Source organism: Triticum dicoccoides, chromosome 6A (assembly GCF_002162155.2).
Source record: "Triticum dicoccoides isolate Atlit2015 ecotype Zavitan chromosome 6A, WEW_v2.0, whole genome shotgun sequence".
Taxonomy (NCBI): Eukaryota; Viridiplantae; Streptophyta; class Magnoliopsida; order Poales; family Poaceae; genus Triticum; species Triticum dicoccoides.
Window position 1 is genome coordinate 387,120,291 of NC_041390.1, and position 22,895 is coordinate 387,143,185.

The following is a 22,895-nucleotide window of genomic DNA, read 5'->3' on the forward strand; positions in this document are numbered from 1 at the left end:
AGAGGCTACTAAAGATAAACAACTAGATGGTCAGATCCCACACATACCAAGCATTTCAATAACATACACACAATATGCTCGATATGTGCAAATACAACATGGCATCACAACATGACTCTATGACTCAAGTAATCTATTCAATAGGCTCCGAGGAGCGAGATATTACAAACATGGGTCGCATGACCCAACATTCAGAGCATACAAATCAAGCACAAGCGGAAGCTATCATGTCTGAGTACAGACATCTATAAATGAAAAAGGCTGAGAAGCCTGACTATCTACCAAATCCTGCCGAGGCACAAGATCGTAGCTGAGGTAACAAGCTAAACGTCGAAGACCACGCGGAAATACTAGTGAGACTGAAGTCTCTCTGCAAAAACATAAAATAGGCAAACGTGAGTACAAATGTACCCAGCAAGACTTACATCAGAACTATCTACATATGCATCATTATCAACAAAGGGATGGTGGGGTTTAACTGCAGCAAGCCAGCTTTGACTCGGTGGCTATCCTGAACTACGACTGCGAGTAACTTTTTTGAGGTGGCGCACACGAGTCCACATATTCACCATATCAATACACCACTATGGATCCGCTCCCGTCTCCCTACGAGAACGCCATCCATAGCACTCACGCTTATCTTGCTTATTTTAGAGTATCCACTTTCACTTGTCTATGAACTGATATAAGCAACCCAGAAGTCCTTTTCCGCGGACACGGCTATTCGAATAGATTAGGTTAACCTTGCAGGGGTGTACTTCTTCACACACGCTCTCACCACTTACCGCCGTTTACACGACATGTACTCGGCAACCTTCAAGCGGAAGCCCAACGTGGGTGTCGGCCACGACCTACCTAATCACCTAAGTCTCTAGTCCAGGTTTATCGCCTATTCGGGTTCCATCCATGAGGAGATCCGGCCGGAGTTTCGCTCACAGCCCCAAACGATGTGAACAGGGTTCCCGAGACACCAAACGGGCGCCCGGTACACCGTGCCACGTGCCTACCGCATCACAGCCCACCCCTACGGTCAGCGCTGCCCACGGCCTCCAGCATACTACAAACACAAGAAACTACTTGCAACTCCTGGACAGAGGACAAGGGTGATCAAGAAGCCGAGAGGGTCCATTGGTTTCGGGCCCAATGCGTGGTAGTAGCTGAATCATGGATCACAAACACAGAACTCAGTTCCTGAGGACGGCTGCAATGAGACAACCCACCATGTACTCCTACATGGCCTCTCACTGCTACCTTTACCAAATCGTGTTCACACACTTAGCTCACACACAGTAGGACAGGTTCACACGCCTCTGATTCATCCCCGATGAATCAGACCTGACTCAACTCTAAGCAATAGCAGGCATGACAAACAAACATGAATGAGTAGGCACATCAGGGCTCAAACAACTCCTACTCATGCTAGTGGGTTTCATCTATTTACTGTGGCAATGACAGGTCATGCAAAGGACAAAGGGGTTCAGCTACCGCAGCAAGTAACAGATGAATCGGTGTTGTCCTAATGCAGTAAAAGAGAGCAGGAGCGAGAGAGTAGGATTGTATCGGAATGAACAAGGGGGTTTTGCTTGCCTGGCACTTTTGAAGATAACATTGAGTCTTCATCAGTGTCAACGATCACATCATCGGTATCACGTCTATCGAGAGGGGACAAATACCGGCAACACAGAAGGGAACACAATCAATGCAATGCACAATATGATGCATGATCATGACATGGCAAAATGAATGTGTTTTGAGCCAATGCAACTAGCAACAGATTAAATGAAGTTGGTTTGAATACAAGATTCAAATTCAAACTCCATATGTGATTATTTAAATGCCCTTTATTTGATTTGTGCTAAACAGCAGCTATAAGTTGTTCTAACATGCATGAAAATTGTACAGATGGATTCCTTGAATTTTTCTGATAATTTTTCATATATAAATTATTTAATTTGGAGTTACGGTTAATTTTCTATGAATTTTAGAAGTTTATATTCATTTTCTGGAATTTCAGAATTAAATTAAATCCAGAAAACATTACTGCGTCAGCATGACGTTGGCATGACGTCAGCAAGTCAACAGGGGCCGGCTCGGGTCAAACCTGACGTGTGGGGTCCACACGTCAGTGACACAGGGGCTAATCCCGCGTTGACTCGGGCTTTGACCCGCTACGGGGCCCGCTGTCAGTGTCACAGGGTTAGTTAGCAGGGTCATTAGCCCCTAACGACGACGCCACGTCAGCACGCCGGAGACCAGCCGACGGCGACCACAGAACACGGCGGGGCACGCCGGACTTGCGCTAGAGGCGTTAGTTTGGCGCGCTGAGGGCACCAGGGGATGGCCCTTGCTCCCGCGCATCCAGAGGACCGAGTGGGAGGTCGTGGGGTCGCCGGAACTCATGCCGGCGACGAGCTTTGGCGGCGATGGTGTTCGGTGGTGCTCGGGCGCGTCGCTACGGTGCATCAGTGAGCAAATGGAGAGGCTGGGCAGCACCTGCTAGACATGGGGAGCACTAAGAGCAGCTCAGTGAGGCCAGGGGAGCACGGAGGCTATGCGTGCAGCAGCAATGGCGGACGGTGGCTTCGGTGCTCGTGGGGAACGGCGCTACGGCACGGAGGGGAGCATGCTGAGTTAGGGGAGAGGGTCAGTGACTCACGACGATGACGAGGGGACGCTCGGCGAGGTCGGGGACGGTCCGGAGCCGGCGAATTTGACGAAGATGGCCGGCGGTCCCGAGGTTGAAGAAGGCATCAAGGGCGGTGTTGTGGCACGTCCGGGGCCTCGTGGCTCGTTGAGGAGGTAGAGGGAGGACCGGCGGAGCTTCCTGGGGCGTCGGTGAGCCGTGGGGTGGCCGGTAGCCACGGTGGCTCTCGTCGGTGGCGGCGGCTCCGTTCGGTCGCGGGAGGGGAAACAGAGGAGCGAGGGGGAGGGAGGTCCAGAGAGCGAGGGAGAAGTGAGAGGGGGTCAGGGCTGCGTGGCGTCGCGGGAGGGACCAGGGAAGGAGGAGGCAGCCAGGCAGGGAGGAGGTGGCCTCCTCGGCCGCGCGCGTGCGAGCACGCAGCTGCTCCCACTGGCAAGAGGAAGACGACAGGGGGGGAGTAGCGGTGGCGGGCTGGGCCGGCTGGGCCGGTTCTGGTGGGCTGCACGGGTGAGGCCAGGTAAGTCCTTCTCTCTCTCTCTTTTATTTTTTTCTTCTGTTTTGTTTTATTTAATTTCGTTTTGCCACTGTTTTGAATTTTAAACAAATTCAAACAATGCCAAAAACTCCTCTGAATAATTTTATTTGGCTAGATGGACTTTTCCAAAAGCTCATAAAATATTTCAGGGGTATTTGAAATTATATTCTAATTATATGAATATAATTCAAATTCAAATAGCTAATGATTTAAATTCAAAGTCCCAAAAATAAATCCTTAAAAATGTTCAATATTTTGGTTGGGACCAGAACCCTTACCAAAAATTATCAAACATTTAAGAAGAGCATTTTTGGAACAATGAATGAGATTTTTAGGGTTTCTGCCCTTCTTTTATTTAGGGTTTTGAGGCTTCCAACAATCCTCAACTCATGTTTCAGAAATTTAAATATGATGCCTGGATGAAGATGCAACTATTTACAAACAATATTCTAGGGCTGTGACAATTACTGCATGACCGGGCGATTGACTAACCGAGCATAAGGCTAGTCATAGTGGGAGTAACTTAGCTAGTAATATAGCGCACTTTGAGAAAATTCTGCTTATGTGACAAGTAATTAATGAGAGATGGTAACATAATATGTTACTGTAACATAGCATTTTTCAAGACAAGATGAGTCTACGAGCTAATAAATGATGTCATCTATGATACTATTATTATATTACTTTGCATTATGAAGATAGTAACTTACACTAGTGTCATATGCATGACACTAGTCTAAGTTACTCCCCACTATAACCAGCCTAAGTGTGTGCTTATTAGGTCAAACCAAGGCTCGAACCATTAGAAGGATTCAAGCCATTTCCCCTAGGACGTGGCTTGAATTCAAGTGTGTGCTTTTTTATTACGACATGGAATTATGTACTATTTACAACATGGAATTACGTACTTGTTTTTTGTGGCCTATGGGAATATGAGCTCTGAATTTTTTGAAAACGTTAGACTACCTATAATGAGAGTAACATAGATAGTAACATCACATATATCTAAATAAAATAGATGATGTGGCAAGCAATAAATAAAGAAAGAGAGAAAAGTGATAACATAGCTAGTTACTAGTAGTATTAATAACATCACACATATCAATGCAAGATGTGTCTATAGCCTCATAAATGAAGTGTTGCATGTTACAACACATATGTTACTCCCCACTATAAAGGTACTATCATAGACTAGGAGGGTGCTTGGGTACGTTTTAGTCTCATGACTAAAAGTAGTGAGACTAAAACTTGCTAGCCTCACCCATGCTTGGATCCAAATACTAAAGAGACTAAAATCAAGTTAATGAGCATTTATTATCCTCCAAACCCTTCAATCCAGAAGTCGGCTGTGTTAAAGGAGAGGAGTTAAATGAAGAAAGAGAGGATTAATTCACATTTTAGTAGGGGTATCCTTGACTAAAAAGTTTTAGTCTTAAGACTAGTTTTAGCCTCTCTTTAGTCAGGGGTGCTTGGAACTTTAGCCTCTTAAAGAGACTATTTTTAGTTAGACTAAAATAAGTCCTTTGAATCCAAATACCCTTTAATAACATACCTATGTTACTACTCTATATTACTACGCATTGTAGCTAGTCTTAAAATCTTCCTCACTCTCTCTACGTTCGACAGGAAAGCCTGTCGAAAAGGTTGACATGCCCTCCTCGATCCAACACACATACGACTACGAGAAGTTGAGAAGGTTGTGAAAGATACGTGGAGACTGATACAGGTAAATCTGAGGTAATCATTACATGGAGGCTAACGTGAGGATATCTTCTTGCGATCTCAAATGCTCCCCGACAAATAGTAAAAATAAAAAAAAATAAAACTATTAAAAAATCTGATATATTTTTGCGATAAACTTTGACATATATTTTGTATGCTTGCAAAATTTTAGCACGAAATGACATTCGTGAAAGTCATGACAAAAATAAAATAGCAATGTTCCAAAAATGCTAGTTTGGAAAATATTTTGGAGTGTTTTTTTGCCACGCCTTATTTCATGCTGAATTTTACAAGCATACAAAAAGTTTGTCAAGGTTTATCAAAACAAGTTCCAGAAACTTTTAATTTTTAAAATTTTACTATTCATTAAGGAGCATTTGACCTCGGGAGCAGAATAAGACTTTCAATTCAGCATGTCTTGTCTACATACAATGGGGATGCTATGTGCCTCGCTTGTAAGGGTGTGTGTTGATGGGCAACTTGTTTTCCGATTTTGAGTCCAGTTTTTGTTTTTCTTTCTTTTCAGTGTTTCGCTGGTTTTGATTTCTTTTCTTGATTTATTATGTTTTCTATTTTTCTTATTTTATTTTTTCTCACATGCTAATTCATGAATATTTATTTGTGAACACCTAAAAAGAATATGAACAGTATTTTGTGGAATTAACAACTTGTTTGATTCATGAATTTTTTGGAGTTCATGAACATTGTTTGAAATACAAGAATGTTTTTTAAATTCATAAAAATATACTATAATTCTCGTTTTAAAAAATTCACAACATTTTAAAATCCAAGAGTTTTATAAAAATCACAACATTTTTAAATCCAATATTTTAAAAAATATTTGACCTTCTTTTGATTTAATGAACTTCTCGAAAGAAAATAAAATAAAATGATAATCGGTGTTTCCTGAGCTAGCAGTGGAGCGAGCGAAAAAAACTACGCGAGCGAGCAGACGGAGTAGGGAGCCGAGCAAAACGAGTGGGAGCTTCATAGGTCGGCCCATGTGAGCGTTATAACAATAATTCCACGGTTTTAACATGAAAATAAAGGCTCACACAAATCGTTACCGGCTAACACCGATGCTGAAACATGTAAAGACTCCACAACCACACACTCCACTCCCCTCTTGGAACAAATATCATCTTCAACAACAGCCAAACACGATATATGAATAAAAAGAAGAAAGATTAAACCAAAACAAAACAATTGACCATAATAATGAGATAGAAAAAAAATTTAACCGAACGACGCAATGAAGCACGTGTTAGCCTCTATTACAAATGAAAAGAACGAGATTTCTGCTGGTCTCCTCCAGTTTTACTGCTGGCAAAGTACATACCTCCTGCTCTCTTAACTTCTACTAGATTCGGCCAAGAACTTAAAAGACAGAAGAAAAAACGAGTGTTTAGAAGTCTGAACTGAAGGCTCGTTCAGCCAAGCCAACCGAAAGGCATCGGTCCAAACTATACTAGACTAGTAGAATGCCCGTACGTTGCTACGGGCTTTTGAAATATTTTTCTTGAGTTATGTGAACATCATTGAACTTACTCATCGGAATACCAGTTGGAAATAAATGTTGCCATAAATATTTATCGTAATTCCACCCGGTTTGCTTTATTTTGAGTGCGTTGTTGTTATGGGATATCATCACTTGCACATCTTTTTGTTGTATAAAACATGGTGAATTTTCTTGGATATTTTTAAGTAATTTATTGTGAAAATATTTTATGTTATTCTAAATATATATAGTGTACATGTATAAATAAACCTTTATTTTTATGATATTCCCATTATTCCCCTCCTATACGACTTGTTGTCCTCTCCCGAACGACCGCACTCTATCCACTCCCTCTTCGCACCACTCACTCTCTTGTTCCCCTTCCTCTCTAGATCCATAGACTTCACCGGCGTTGCTCACTCTCCTCTCTCCACCCTCGCCCCCACAACCAACAAAATCGGCGACCTCATCTCCCACCCCTCCACCCTTTCATCCCTCCCCTCTTCTCACAAAAATTAGTGAAGGGGGAGGGTGGATCGAGAGACCAGACGGTTGCCTGATCTGCCCACAAACTGGCGAACAACATCACGCCATGGTCACCAACACCGTCATGAAATGACAGCTTGCGCACCAAGATATGAGAGGGGGCCTTCTACTTCTCCCTCGCTCATCACCCTTTTGGTCAAACCATGGATCAACCTTCCTCTACTCTGACCCATGCCATGGACCGAGCTCACTTCCCTCCTCAAGGTCATCTCTTCACCCCTTTCCTCGTGTGGCATGTTGCACCGCTAACCCTCACCTTATCTCCCTCCCTTTCCTCCCATATCGAGACATGCATGTGTTTCTGCTCGGCCGCTTCACCTCACCGCCGCCTTCATCTCCTTATACAATGTCGTATCCGCTGCCTTCTGCCAGCTGTAGAAGAGCGTGTTCGATTCTTGAACCTACAAAATATAAAATGCTGAGGTCAATAAGTATGAATTTCTCTTGTCCCTAGTACTATATTTTTATACATGCTTATTGCATAACCAACCTGTGTGTCGTAGTGTACTGTGGACTTGCTGAGCTACTCGACCTTGAGCTTGTCAGTTTGGCAGAGCACGTTCTTCATCTTAACCTCCATCTGCAGCTCGTCATCGCGGATGGCGATAGCCTTGGCGGCCTCAACCTCGGCGACCTTGGCCTGCCAGTCCCAGCCTTCCACTTCATGGCGAGGGCGGTCATCGAGGTGGCGTTGTCGGCCTTCCTAGTGTTCTCAAACACCCGCACCTCCGCCTTGCCCTTGGCCTTCTCCTTGAGCGCCTCGCCCTACTGCCGCACAGAGAGCACCTTGTTCTTGGTGTCCACCTTGGCGGCGTTCTGGCACGTGAGGCCATCCCACTCCACAAACATCCACATTGGCCCTGCCCGCTGCCTCCTGTTGTGTCTTCTCGCCGAGGTAGGAGAAGTACTCATGCCCCGGCACATCCACCAGCTGCTTCATGGTGGCATTGTAGATGAAGAGGCCGAATTGGTCCAGCTCCTTCTGCACGCTGCTGAACACCTCCTGCTTGAACTTTTTGGTGCACGTGAAGATCTCGTCCATGGTCAGCTGCGCCACCAGCATCCGGGTCTCACGCTCGATCAGCCCTTTAGCCCTTCACCATGTCGTGCCCGTGGCTCCTACCGTACGAGTGCAACAACGCGATCAACTTCACATGGACTAGGAGCTTCGCTTCGATGGTGGGCAGAGCTGGACGTACCACTCGTGGATCAATCGGTGTTTGACATGCTCGGTCCTGGCTTGTTAGAGAAAATGGACGATCTCGTCTGCTAAAATCGTCCTGGAAAATTGTTGGTCCGATCCGGTCTGGTCTTCAACCGGTCCGACCAAGAGGACTGAGAAAAAATGTCACTGCCACCGCCATTCGTTCTCAGCATGCCGACCGGTAGCCCCCGGGTAAACTACCATGTCCCCAAGCTTCCCCTCTCCTTCTTTTCTCTCCTCCCCATGCACCATAGCCTCTCGCCGCCGCTGTCGTGCATGCACCACTGACGATCTCGAGTTCTCAACTTGGCGCTGGCAGCGTTCTAGCTGCGGGTTTCGCTGCCATGGCAGCGACCGTTTTAGCACAACACACATGCAGGCCATCAACTGGGGAAAATGGTCGATTGGCTGTGAACTTCGGATCATGCGAGAATCGCTCAGCCATGATTTCCGCGTGAGATTTAATAGCCTCCGCCTATAATCACGCACCATGATCCTATGCTGTCGTTTTCTTTGTTGAAGCATATGTTCAGGTCCACCTGCTGCCATGTGATTCTCTCTCTCCCATTGCTCTCTCCGTAACAACCTTTCCTTATCGTCTGCGTCTTTATCGTGAGTAAAGGATTAGCAAGGGCAGCTCAGGAGTTAGTTGGGTTACTGGCCGCACCTGCCTGTGTATATCTTGTATAAATGTATACCTCTATAACTGAATATGACTGCTTTCAGTCGTGTTGGTGTGTTCACTTTCTGCACTTCTATTCAGTCAAACAGGAAATAGGAAGTACATGAGAAACATGGCTTGATCCGAAAATCACGGCACCATCTGACAACAAACTAAACGTCATGTTTTTTTCATGGTTAATCCGCTAATTATGGCAAGGCATGAACACAAAAAAACAGGGGCTCATGAAAAAAACTGCTACGGAAGGTTCATGGCTAACAGCCGCGCACTTGCCGCGGCACATCACCAACCTCATCGCTGGCGCTCCCGCATGTCCACCACCTCGCCACAGCACCCGCACACACAGCCCACCTTGCCACTGCCCCAGCACGTTGACGCCGGTGGTGGTTGGCCGGTCCAAATGGTGGTTCGATGAGGGACCGAACCAACCTAGACCGTGTCGCCTTGGTAGCGTCGCCGAGTTCCAGGGTGGTCACCCAGGAACCGATGGTGAAGACGGCGGGCAGGACGAAGGGCAGCTTCTTGGAGCTCTACCAATACCCACGCCTTCTTCACCAGCGTTAAGTCCTCGATGCCCCAGCTGGTGATGGCCAGGTACTACGACGCGTACGCGGCGATGAAGCTCGCCGTTGACTGTTTTGCCGGCTGTACTGTTAGGTTTTCTTTCCTTCTTACCTACATAGGACATAGGAGTGTTGACCGATCAAAGGAAATAAATAGAACCTATTAGTACATATAGCAAAAATGCCCGTGCGATGCAACGGACCTATGAAACTTGTTTTACGTGATCTCGGTTTATGTAATCAATTAATTACGTGATCTCTGTTGTATGTTCTTTCTCTATTCCAAATTTCCACTCACTCGAGTAAGAAGTATTTCACTGTCTTATGCAAGTAGTTCAGTGCATACATATGCTACTCGTTCGTAATTGCAACCTGAACAGAGTAAAAAAATCGGTTCGGTGCATGGATGGATTGATGTGAACACACCGTCTAATGAAAAGGATAAGAATCACATTGGCATGCATAGCTGATTTGAAATTTTAAAAATATAGCATCTACATCTGCGCATCATGAGGAACAATTCCAGAGAAAAAAATTGATCCAGTCAAGTGTATCTTTGGATATTTCATTATCCACTTAGGCCATATTAGTATTACTTCCCACGTGGTACACATCATCCTGATGCATGGGTGTGCCTCGGCCCTTACATTGCAAATGTTATTATTGCAGGAAGAGCACACATTCATAAGCTAACAGTTTCACAATCCGTTCTTGCTGATAGTAATTGAACCAAATGAAACGATGGACAAGCAGATTGATTAAGGAACTCTAGGTAATACTTCATGACGTAAGCATTGGCTCAAAAAGTTAATTTGTAAGTAACAAAAAAGGCCTAGAAGAATAGTTCTACCTAAATAAAGTTTACTGCTGCACATGAGCAGATCCACACGAAACAGAGGGAAGGTGGAGCATGCCGGTAACCAGGGGAAGGAGCAGAGTGGGAGAAGATTTGCACCGCCGTATCCACTGGATATGGTGTCTCCGCCGCATCTGTTGAGGCGCCGCGGCTCCGCCTCGGATGGTGCTCGTGGCTATGGTGAAGAGGAGGGGCGACACATGGGCGAAGAGGCAGGCGGCGCTCGTGGCCAAAAAAGTGGGTCGTTCGAGCTGCGGGAGGGAGGAGGGGATCGCCGGGAGGCGGCGGCGGCCAGGTAGGGAAGTCGAGGTAGGGCGCTGTGTTTTTTAGGGGAGTTGCTTGTGAAAATAACGTGCGACGACGATGTAGCGAGCGGATCCCCTTATAAAGACGCAGCGAGCGGATTCCCTTGAGGTAGGAATGGATACGATTGATGATGTTGATAAATAGTGGTGAATGTTGGCCTAATTTACTATCATCATGCATAGAAACGAATCATCAAGAAAAGAATACTTCCTATACTACGCTCATAGGAACCTTCCTAGTCTCTGCTACCAAAAAGTTTCTGCCCAAACAAGAAAGGAAAGTTATGGACGTGATTCGGAAGGAAACAAACATTATGAAGATTAATTAATTTAGATTTGATCTTTAGAGATTGATTGTGATTGATTCTTTTACATAAAGACATTACTGAATAATTTGCGTCAGTATGAAAAGTTCTGATCCGATTTAGTTTTTTTCGTTGTGTGAGAGGGTGACACGAAAATAAATCGATGAAGTGGGGGAAGGGGACGAAAAAAAATCTATGAAAAAAACCAGCGAATGTGGAAGAAGGTACAAAAAAATCATGATAGGTGAGACGAAAATAAAACTCAAAACGGAGACTACTAACTGAGACATTAGAAATAGAGATTCAGAAAGACACATTCGGCCTAAACTAGGAACCTTTTTGGCCGCATACGATGAGCATAGAAGATATAGTAGTACTGTTTTAAGTGGAACCTTTTTCCCTTTCTTATTCTGGACCACTGTTTGGTTTGCCTAATCACCGCGTCTCTAATTAAGTGGCGACATGAATTGGAGCCTCCGCTCCCGTTTACTTATATATTTATCAAAAGCAACCAACCAACATTACATACTAGAACTAGTTGATAGCCCGCCTAACCATAGCCTAGCCTCTAATGAAAAAGCGATCAAGCAAGCACAACGTAGGCGCAATTAAATCCGACTAGTGGAGAATGTCCCTCTTTGAATCCATGTGCTAGAGTTAGTTTGAGCTAGTTTCGGCTCAAATAGCATTCAAGTATCAAACATGAGGACTAGTTTGAGCTAGTTGCATCTAACCCACTCAAAAAAACTATCCCATCCAAGAAGTACTAATTGGAGCTAGTTCTCTTAGTGCATTTATTATCAATATAACATTGTCATCCAAACACCTCTTTAGCTAGAGTTAGTTTAGGGTTAGTCATGAGTTAGAAAACTAACTCTAACCTCTAGTTAAGTTAGAGTATCCAAACAGAGCCAATATGTTGGACTAAATAGTCGGATACCAACAACAACTATATGGTTCATCAAAAGTACAAATCATTCCAAACACAATAACAACTAAATGTTCATTGTTATAAAGGGCACTTTGTTACCTAAAAAATTTAAACAATACACCTGCCCTATGCATAACTAAGATGCACACCGCCTTAACCAAGTCCAAATTCCAAAGAAATTTAAGAAGGCGGGATCCAAGTAAACATGTGAAGACTGTATAACGCCTAAGACGTAGGAGAGCCGATCCGAATGTCATGTTGTCACCCATGTCGGGTAAAAGTATCCCTCACTATGGCCTTCAAGTGTGTACACATCTCCGTAAACAGGTCTCGATTCTTCACATGCTGTAGAGACGATCATAAACGGAGCTTACGGATACATTTGTAGATAACCTGCATATAAGAAGTATTTTTATCGTTAAATACCTTATCATTTTTACATACCCAGAGCGGCAAAATGCTGGCAACCGCTCCCACCCTGAGAAGGATTCTAAACCTGTATTCAATCTCATGTAACCAGTTACCAAATATATTAGCAACACTTCATGGATGATACAAGCTAGAAGCTACCTGGATGACTGTTCATATAAAACGAGTCAATTTGCATTGGAAAAACAAGTGTTTTATTGTTTCCTTATGATGAAAACACACACATTGCGTACTTCCATGTCAATTCCTCTTAATAAGGTTATCTTTGGTAAGAATGACTCCTCGACGAAGATACCACTCAAAGATTTTATTCTTAAGCGGTATCTTCATTTTCCAGATCTTCTTGTTATTATCAACTGGCACCTCTTACTGGATCAAAGCACTGTACATAGAATCCATCGTGAATTTACCATTCACTTGTTGGCTCCAACAAAATTCGTCGGCTCCTTGTGAAAGTTATATCGTGGTTAGTATCAGTAATAGAGTGTTCCACAATACAAGTCTCCGACCAATTAAATATCTCCCGAACATCACATTCCGAGGAAAGGATTACAGAACCGTGATGATAGTATCACCCTTGTGACACACAATATTGTATAGAGCCAGATATTGTTCTGTGGAGTGTAGCATTGCCTAGCCACTTATCCTCCCAGAGTCTAATTTCCGATCAGTTTTTAATAATGAAGGACCCATAGCGGAAGAAGTATTTGTTCGTAGCCATTAGGCCAGCCGAAAAGTGTGAATCCCCAGGCTTCCAATATACTTGAGACACTTCCTTTGAGCCCACATATTTTTTTCCTTAGGAGGGTTTGCCATACTCCATTTTTCTACCAGAGCCGGATTAACCTTATCGATGACAACCGAGATTTTTTCGCACACGTGCCCATGAGACCAATGTTCCGGGGCCGTAATTGCCGTCATTGAGCCCTTGAATTAGTTTGGAAAACCTAGCACCATATCCCACAGTCGCGTATGGATATCAACGAACCTAACCACGCTGTGGGCCGACAGGAATTCATGCCCGATCTCTGTATAATCCATTCCGACAAATGAACTCGAGGAGGATTAGAGCCCGGAAGATCGGTTTGTGTTAGAGATACGACAAGCAAATCAACTCGATGAAGAACGAAAACAAGCAGGAGACACGAGATTTTAACGTGGAAAAGCCCTCCAACACAAAGGGGAAAAACCATGGGCACCAGCCAGCCAATCTTCACTATATACGGGGAGGTTACAAACACCAGGGATTTACAGCTGATCAATGTATCTCATGTGGCGGCTTACTAGAGGTATATATAACACAGGTGACCTAGGTCAATACTATCCGTACCACGAGCCCCCCGCACCCCAAGCGTCCCTGTCGAGGGCCCACATGGGCTAACTTCAGACTCGCTCCACTCGCTCGTCAGAAGTTATCCTTTCTCTTTATACTTGAATTTGGAGCATAACATAACAAACTCTACCTTGAGACAAATTCCACCTTGTAGCATGAATGAGAACCTCCTCCCTGAACAACAAATAAAACACTTTCAGTGCCAAACAACCACTAGGGCTAATGAGTTATACCAACTAAGTCTGAGCAAAGCTTAAACTTAGCAACAGGAGCTGGCTTTATTAACATATCAACAGGATTATCATGAGTACTAATCTTGCATACCTTTAGTTTACCTTGCTCAACAATGCCTTGAACATAATGATATTTGACATCAATGTGCTTTGTTATCTCATGGAACATCTGATCCTTAGTGAGGTATATTGCACTCTAACTGTCACAAAATGAGTTAATGCAAGAATTATCTCCACAAAGCTCAACATACAAACCTTTCAGCCAAACTGATTCTTTACATGCTTCTGCAATAGCCATGTATTCTGTTTCGGTGGTAGATTGGGCAACTACTGGCTGCAACATTGCCCTCCAACTCACGACACAACCACCAACAGTGAACACATAGCCTATAAGGGACCTCCTCTTGTCCAAATCGCTGGAAGAAAAAAAATCTGAATACACATAGCCAGCTAGTCCCTTATGAGTCTTACCGAATTTCAAACAAGCATTGGACGTGCCACAAAGGTACCTGAAAATCCACTGAACAGTCATCAAATGTTCTTTACCAGGGTTAGCCATGTATCGACTGATCAAACTCATTGCAAATGAAAAATCAGGCCTAAAACACACCATGGCATACATTAAAGAACCAACATCACTTGAATATGGAACTCTTGACATATACTCAAACTCTTCATCATTACCGGGACAATGAGAAGATGATAATTTGAAATGAGGAGCAATGGGAGTGCTTATTGGATTAGCATGATGCATGTTAAAATGATGAAGAACATTCTTAATGTCACCCTGCTGACTAAGAAATAACAAACCAGAATTTTTGCCCCTCCTAATCTCCATACCTCGAATTTTCTTAGCAGCACCAAGATCCTTTGTCTCAAACTCACTACTCAACTATGCCTTTAAAGTAGCAATCTCTTTATTTCCCTTGGCAACAATCAACATATAACAACAAGTATATAGGTGATCCATCAACAAATTTAATGTAAACACAACTGTCATATGCAGACCTCTTAAATCCATGTGCTATCATAAATGAATCAAACCTTTTATACCACTGTCTTGGAGACTGTTTCAAACCATATAGGGACCTATTTAACTTACCAGGAACTATGAAACCTTCTGATTAGTCCATGTAATTCTCCTCCTCCAGTTCACCAATGCAGAAAATAAGTCTTAACATCTAACTGCTCAAGCTCAAGATCATGCATAGAAACAATACAAAAAATGCACGAATGGAACTATGCTTCACAACCGGAGATAACACACAATTATAATCAATACCTGGTATTTGACTGAAGCCCTTAGCCACTAACATTGCCTTAAACCTCGCGGGCTCACTAGGAGACAAATCCTCCTTTCTTTTGAAGATCCATTTGCAGTGAACGGTCTTCTTTTGTTTAGGCAAGCGCACAACATCCCATGTGCCATTTTTCTCAAGTGATTGCATCTCTTCGTGCATAGAAGCAATCCACTTCTCGCGTCACCAGAAACAACTACTTAAGTGTATGTGGACGTCTCAAGGATGTTCTCAACCTATTCTGCAGAACTGAAAGCATAATGAACAATGTCATATTCTTCAATTAGGCGTTTAGGTTTCTTAATGACTCTCTTGCTCTTGCCATCTACAAGAGACTGAATTTGTCGCTGCAAAATAAGGGGTGAGTGTTGCATAACATCATCATCATGAACCTCTGTATCTGGAGCAACATCATCATTATCAACAATTACATTTTCCTACTCATCAAGGTGCTCCACCTACACAATAACTCGTTGTGGCTCTACATCAAAAGTATATGTGGACAGATCATCATGATACATAATAGATTCATTGAAAATAAGACTCCTGCTCACGAAAACCTTTGTGACGCCCTCGATTCAATCATACATTAATCATACATGCAAAATGTGTACAATCAAGATCAAGGACTCACAGGAAGGTATCAAAACACAACTCTAGACACAAATAAAATAATACAAGCTTTATATTACAAGCCAGGGGCCTCGAAGGCTCGAATACAAATGCTCGAAGACACAAGGGTCAGCCAAAGCAATAATATCTGAGTACATACATAAGTTCAACAAGTTTGCCTTAAGAAGGCTAGCACAAAAGTAGCAACGGTCGAAAAGGCGAGGCCTCCTGCCTGGGACCTCCTAACTACTCCTCGAAGCCAAACTCCACGTAGAATCATCCTCGGGATCCTCTAGCTCCTGGACTCCATCATATGATCACAATTACCGGGAAAGGGGGGAAAAGAAGTAGCAAAGCAACTATGAGTACTCATCCAAACACTACAAAAAAATACACTTCCGTGATGATACGTGTTTGTCACAGTAGGTCACGTTTTCTGTCATGCATGTACATCCATGACAAATTTATGACAGAATCAAGATAGTCATACCTGTGCTGTCGTAGAAGTGTTCCATGACATTGCCAAAATTATCATCACGGAAGTGTCCACTTCCATGATGATAAATCGCGCGTCACAGAAGTGCTTTCGTCAAGGGTGACCGACACGTGGCATCCACCGTAACGGAACTCCGTTAAGCTATCGAGTCAGATTTTGGATCCGATAACCCGTTAACAGCCACGACTAATGCTGATTTTCCACGTGTAAAATTCTCATTGGCTGACGGATCCACGCGTCAGCTCTGCATTGGCACAGGTTTCACTCATCCAATGGTCGAGATGGGCCTATGATATGTTGACACGTGGACCGGCCCAAAAGTGGCCCACAAAGTTTAAATGGGCCGGCCCAACCAAAGACCCATAAGATTTGGCAGACCATAATGGGCCGGCCCAGCTAAAGGCCCACAAAATTTAGCGGACCATAATGGGCCGGCACAGCTAAAGGCCCACACGATTTTAAAGACCATAATGGGCCGGCCCATCTAAAGGCCCACAAGATTTTGTGGACCACAATGGGCTGGCCCAGCTAAAGGCCCACAAGATTCTGTAGACCATAATGGGCCGACCCAGCTAAAGGCCCAACATTCTCTGTCAAATCGGCCCGTCAACGGCCTGTCCTAAACTTGTCATCAACACGGCCCATGGTCACTTCTGGCCCGTTAACAGTCCGCTAAGTAATTGGGCCGAATTATGGCCCGGTGTATTTCCGTCCTGTTAAAGGTCCGGCTTCATTTGGGCCCATTTACAGGCCATCAAAACTTTCGGCCCATAAACGACCGTGAAGGATTTGGGTCATATTCGGCCTGTTAGAGGCCCACTATAGCTTTGGGCCACTTTCGGCCTGTTGTCATTTTTGGCCTGTTAACGCCGGACGTAAACCATGGGCCATATGTGGCCCAACGTCATATCGGGCCCATTAACAGCCCATATAAAAATGACGATAATCTAGCCCGACCGAAGTTCCGGCCTGTTAAAGGCCCGTGTATTAGGTCGACGCATTTACGGCCCGTCTGAATTTCGGCCTGTCAAAGATTCGCATCGTAAATGGGCCACCATTTCAGCCTGCTAAGTCCAGTGGGTTATTTGGCACAATGAGGGCCCAATCTCACTTTCGGTCTATTAAAGGCCCATGTTTTTTATGGGCTCGAGATATTTACACCTGTAAACGGCCTATTTTTACTAAGGGCCCAAATTATGTTTAGGCCTGTTAAAGGCCCACTATGGGCACATGCCTACCAGAAAAATATGAAAGCTTATGCTGATTTAGGCCCAGATATTTTTAGTGGGCTACATGGCAATTTCGGCCCGTAATTGTTTTTAGCCCAATTGGAATGGGCCCGACGAATGTTGGCATGTTGCGCTCCTATGAAGCTTTCGGCTGAATACATTACTAAGATAAACCTACACTATACAAAAATAGCATCGTAATTACTGCATCCTGAGGCAGCATCATAAATGTTGTATCACAACAAAATAAATTCCAACCGTACAACAAAAGGCATGTTGGCATAAAGTTTACAATCCTTCCAGATAAAAGCACCATCAGATGTATAGAAGCACAGATCATTTGACCTGAGTGCTAATGTTTCAGGCTGTAGAATCTAATGGAGCAGCACGATCTCCACCTTTTTTCCACCATTGCTCTTGAACAACGAAGAGAATGTCTGATAGTCTGGTTTCAAAACCATTCATATCTTGACGACATTTCTCAACCACTATTCTTGTTTCCCAAACAACGTACATTAGGGATTGGACTTGTGTCTGGAGCACAGATATATCACTCTGTCTAGCAGGAAGATTTTGTTCAGTAGGCGATTTGGACGAGGTTACCTTGACAACCAACCCAGAATTACGCAGGAAGGTGCTTTTTGCACTGTTAGTGGAGAGATACTGACGCACTGCAGGAAGAGGTGACATTGCGCCTGTAGTAGCCTCGTCACCTTCAGGTGGTTGTGACTGTTCAATCATTTGTTCCATAGCTTCCTGAAAGTTTGAACTTGTGGATTAGTGTACCAGATAAGTTACTAATGAGACAAAAACAAACAAAGTAGGCTAAACATTTATACATAACTTATTTTGGTGAACTACTGTAATACATTAGCATGTATTGTAGTGCCAACTACATAATAAAATCACTTTCGGAACATATGTCCATGTAGCATGCCTACTGTATTGTCTATTTCCTCACATTCGTTGACATCTAAGGATAAAGAGACATGGTTTAAAGTAGGATGAACATAGTATGACATCATTCATATCATGGGAAAACAGATATAAAACAAACATGCTATTTTATCATTGTGTGCGCACGTGAACATAACAACTAGATTACAGATCAAGACCAAAAGAATATCCTTTATCTCTTTTAAACCATGTAAGGTGAAATGATACGTTAAGACAACTGTGAATAAAAGTGAACAGAGTAACTGACATTGGCTGCAAACCAAGTAGTTAAATGAACACATCACAGTACCAATCAGTTCAAGGCAGGAGTAGTAAGGACTTACAACAGCGGCTTGAACTGGTGTGCTCACGCCCTTCATCTTGCTGGTGTGGCAATCCTTGAAGATTTGCACTGCATTCGGTTCAGGTTCTTTTTGGTCCGCACGGGCTTTCCTCTGTATTTGGAACAAGTCAATATAGATACGATAATATGGCACAAAAAAGGAAGGAAGTAGTAGCTATTTACAAGAGCCTCGCAGTGTGCAATATAGCTATGGGATCCTATTGTCTATTGGAATTTCACTTTAGAACGGTTGGTTTTGTTCTTCAAACAGTTAGCCTAGAAGAATATACACTTGTAAGGCGCATACATAAATACAAGTTCAATATGTGGTCTGATCAAATACATATAGCGTACCTGATACTTTGGATCAGACCAGTGTTTAACGAGGGCTGTCCAGTCTTCATCTGTAATATATTCCATTGGAGATGCTTGGGCAATTTCATTGTTAGCCTTGCCTTCAAAGTGAGATTTTCTAAGGTGGTACCGATACTGTCGTAGAGCAGACTGAAAAACATGAGTGCATGCTTGTTTAGTTGCATCATCTTTCGGATCCAACTTGAACCTCATCTGTTGAAAAAAGAATGTGAGTCTTATTAGGAGGAAGCTAGAAAGTATGGGACAGAGCAAGACAATATTACTAATTGCAATGTATAACATTACTTACGGATAAATGGTCAAGGAAGGTGTTAAACTAGGTATTGTCTTTCTCATTCCTGTACTGGATCCACGTTGGGAGGATACGTGCATGACACCTAACGGCAACGGCTGCCTCTGATACTAACTTAGCTGACTCTGTAGCATCACGTGGCCTTTTTAAACCTGCCTCAAAATGGATCTCCATTCTTCCTCCTTTAGATTTTGTTAATCTGTCAAGAATTATCCCTGATGTTTGTTTCTGCTTGCGCCGTGGTGCTAGTTCAACAACGAATATGGAAAGTGTTAGTGTACATCAAACTGTGAGAGTACATATGAAGGAGCATGCAACTGCAACTTGACTCGGTCAGGTACCGTCTTGGTGTTGATGCTCATGAGGTTCATCTAATCTTGCCAAGTCTTGTTGTGTCAGCAGTGCTTCAGAAGTAGTGTTAGGTGTGAAGGCAGCTTGGGAACTGGCCAGTTCCGGAGCAAATGAGCGAGTAATTGGTTGAGATGCTGGTACAGTTGAAGTGGATGCTGCAGCTGGTGGAGCAGGTGATACTATGTTTGTAGATTTAGCTGGTGGACTTGGACCTTCTACTGCACTATAAGTACCAACAGAATCTCGACGGTAGAACCTTTTCCGTTTCACCCGACGAGTAACAACACTCCCTACTATATTATTTTCCTTGCTCTTTTTTGACTTTGCCATGTCAAGTTGTACCCACAACACAAAAGAATAAAATCACTCTTCAGAACTCATTGATGCATGATACAGACAAGCAATACTTTGATGTAAGACAACTGTATGAGGATGGAATATGTAAGAAAAATAGGACGACATGACATATTCACAGCTACGATGTGCAAACTAAGCAGAAGGATTTTCAAGAAAATATAAATAATGCAAGCTAGACACCATATGAAAGATGCAACCAATATTACTCTTCCAAGTTAAAAGTGTCTTGTCATAAGTGGCAATTCGAAAAATTAGAAGCAGTACAACGTAGAAATCAATGCAAGATGCAATCACTATCAAACTGCCATGTTAAAAGCATCCAATCATGAGTGACTGATGCGGGATACACAACAGCAGTACTTTGATGTAAGAACATGGTATGATAGATAGATGCAGTGTATTCTAGACATAGAAAACCATGTCATATGCACATGTATAACGTATAAACTCAACAGGTGCAATTTAATCAAAATAGAAGAAATACAGGCTAGACAACATATGCAACATGAAACCAATTATCACACTGTCAACTTAGAGCAAGCACCTGCGATGATGGAGTACGGGAGATGAACTCATCATGTAGACTTGGGAGTTCAACTTCATTAGCAGTAGCAGTGGCAAATCTAGAGAGTCTCTGTTTGCATCGGTGCGGAGGACCACCAACATCCCCTAACTTACTCTTTTCCTTCCTATTTTCTGATATTGCCTTATGAAGTCAAAACCACAAGAAGATGAATAAAATTAGCTCTGCATAACTGGTTGATGCATGATACTAACGAACACTACTTTGATGTAAGGCAAGCGCAGGATAGGAGGATGGAATATATACAAAAAAGACAGCGTTTCATATTCACACGTACGATAGGAGGATGGAATATGTATGAAAAAACAGTAAGTGGAAGGCATTTCAACAAAATTAGAAGAAATGAAAGCTAGGCACCATATGAACATGCAACCAGTATCACTCTATCAGGTAAAAAGTGTCTCGTCGTAAGTGCCATTTCAAGAAATTAGAAGCAGTACAAGCTAGAAGACAATGCAAGATGCAACCTACATCACAGTCCCAAGTTAAATGTGTCTTATGGGTAAGTGATCGTTGCAGGTATAAGTTGTAAGCTACATAGATGCAATTCAACATAATCAGAAGCAATACAAACTAGACATCATACGGAAAACGCAACCACGTATAACAGTTCCAAGTAAGATCAAGCACCTGTGATGGTGGAGTAGGGGAGATGTGCTCATCATGTACACGTATGTTCTAGAAACAAGAACACGTGTCATATTCACAGGCATTATGTGTAAAGTAAGTAGATGCAATACAAGTTAGAAGCAATACAAGCTAGACATCATACGCAACATGCAACCACATATAATAGTGTCAAGTTAGAGCAAGCACCTATGATGGTGGAGTAGGGGAGATGTGCTCATCATCTACACAGCTACGTTGACTGTCCAGCCTTGTGTTGTCTTGCGAATCTTGTTGGGAGGATGGCGGAGTAGAATCTGTAGAGACCCCCTGTTTGAGTTGCTCCGAAGGACCACCATCATCCACTGCCGGACTAATTTCCTTCAGCTGTAATGATTTTGCATTGTGAAGTCAAACCGATAAGAAAAAGGAATAAAATTTGCTCTTCAGAACTCATTCATGCATGATACTAACGAACACTACTCGGATGAAAGGCAAACACATGATGCGAGGATGGAATAGGTATGAAAAACAGGATGGTGTGACATATTCACACCTATGATGTGGTAACTAAGCATAAGGCATTTCAATAAATTAGAAGCACTGCAAGCTAGACACCATATGAAAGATGCAACCAATATCACTCTGCCAAGTTCAAACTATACGGCGTTTCAACAAATTAGAAGCAGTACATGCTAGAAATCATATGCAAGGCACAACCAATATCAGAGTGGCGACTTAAAGGTGCCTTATCATAAGTGACTGATGCGGGACATGCAAGAATAGTAGTCTGATGTAGAAACAGGAACACATGTCATATTCACAGGCATTATGTGTAAAGTAAGTAGATGCAATTCAACAAAGTTAGAAGCAATACAAGCTAGACATCATACGCAACATGCAACCACACATAATAGTGCTAAGTTAGAGCAAGCACGTGTGATGGTGGAGTAGGGGAGATGTGCTCATCATCTACACAACTACGTTGACTGTCTAGCCTTGTGTTGTCTTGCGAATCTTGTTGGGAGGATGGCAGAGTAGAATCTATAGAGAACCTCTGTTTCAGTTGCTCGGAAGGACCACCATCATCCAATGCCTTGCCAATTTCCTTCAGCTTTATTGATTTTGCATTGTGAGGTCATACCGACAAGAAAAAGGAATACCATTCGCTCTTCAGAACTCATTCATGCATGATACTGACGAACACTACTCTGATGAAAGGCAAAGTCATGATACGAGGATGGAATATGTACGAAAAATGGACGGCTTGACATATTCACACCTATGATGTGGTAACTAAGCAGAAGGCACTTCAACAAATTAGAAACACTGCAAGACACCATATGGAAGGTGCAATCAATATCACTCTGCCAAGTTAAAACTGTCTCGTCATAGGTGGTGTCCATCAAACTATAAGCAATACATGCTAGAAATCATATTCAAGACACAAACCAATATCACACTGCCAACTTAAAGGTGTCCCATCATAAGTGATTGATGCAGGATACACAAGAAGAGTAGTTTCATGTAAGAACATGGTGTGATAGATAGATATAGTATGTACCAAAAACAGGAAAGTGTGTCATATTCACATGTATCATGTGTAAGCTAAGCAGATGCAGTTTACACTAATT

General features: G+C 43.1%; 1 pseudogene; it reads right to left on the reverse strand.

Annotated features, from left to right (window-relative positions):
- Positions 1–7,256: 7,256 nt before the first annotated feature.
- The window catches only part of LOC119315875, a 55,761-nt pseudogene continuing 40,122 nt past the window's right edge, over positions 7,257–22,895 (reverse strand).